General features: G+C 30.6%; 1 protein-coding gene across 4 annotated transcripts in view; it reads left to right on the forward strand.

Moving 5' to 3' along the window:
- Positions 1–1,109, forward strand: part of LOC106872124 (FYVE and coiled-coil domain-containing protein 1) — a 68,319-nt gene that overhangs the window by 39,603 nt on the left and 27,607 nt on the right. The gene's annotated exons all lie outside the window — the stretch shown is intronic.

Below are 1,109 nucleotides of genomic sequence, written 5' to 3' on the forward strand. Positions count from 1 at the left end.
TATATAGATATATATACACACACACACACATATACATACATATGTACACACATGCGCATATATATAAGCCAGTTTATGCAATGGAAGCAGTATTAAATTTAAATAGTCATCGATATATCATATATTTAGTGTATATATACACACCAATGACAGGCAAGTTACTGTGCTTTTCATCTGAGATAAATGTATATATATATATATATATATATATATACATACATATGAGAAATAAGGATAAGCACAAGTTTATACTTTTCGTTCTCACATGTGTTTCACATTAGAGTTGTTTGAGTTCTACAATAAGTGTTCCAAGTGCATTTAGATGGTCAACCGCAATGGATCATCAGGGACACTTTATTGTATTAAGCTACAGATAACTATATATATTCTGTAAATAATAATAATATTTTATAAGCTTAAAGCTTATAAGTGGTCCCCATATATTGACTAAAGAAAATAGTCTAATATCAGGGCATATACGCCCTTGATGGAAAAAGTGGTTTTTCTGTATGCATGGGACTTGAACCCACACCTCTATTCACGATAAGTGTATGATATTTGTGAATATATATGTACATATATATATAAATTTAAATAAAGACGTATTATTGCCATTATTAGTAGTATTAATGCGGTAATAATAAGGTGGCTAGCAAGTTCACACCATTACAGGCACAATATAAGGTAAATTTAGATTTAGTAGGGTACATAATAACACTTGCTAAAATTTTTTCTTGCTGACGATAGTTTTCTTTTAAATGGAAGCGGGATGTTTAAAGTAAGGAATGTACATGAGCTAATGTAATGAATATTTTAGAAATAGATGTCAAAATGTTATTTTCAACTGAAGATTGCAGTGTATGTTTGTCATGCAAAGTATGAAATCAGTTGATATTAAAATATACATTACTTACTGTATTCAACGCAAAGGTAATCCTATTTCTCGTATGTCCATTGCATTGCTCATGTGTATCTTTATCATGAGTTTATGGTGGTTTTTTGGAGCATTGGCTCTGAATTTAGCAAGTGGTATTATATACCCTTCTGAATCTAAATTTATAGTGTGTGTGTGTGTGTGTGTGTGTGTGTGTGTGTGTGTGTGTGTGTGT

The sequence above is a fragment of the Octopus bimaculoides genome, chromosome 4 (genome assembly GCF_001194135.2).
Source record: "Octopus bimaculoides isolate UCB-OBI-ISO-001 chromosome 4, ASM119413v2, whole genome shotgun sequence".
NCBI classification, from domain to species: domain Eukaryota; kingdom Metazoa; phylum Mollusca; class Cephalopoda; order Octopoda; family Octopodidae; genus Octopus; species Octopus bimaculoides.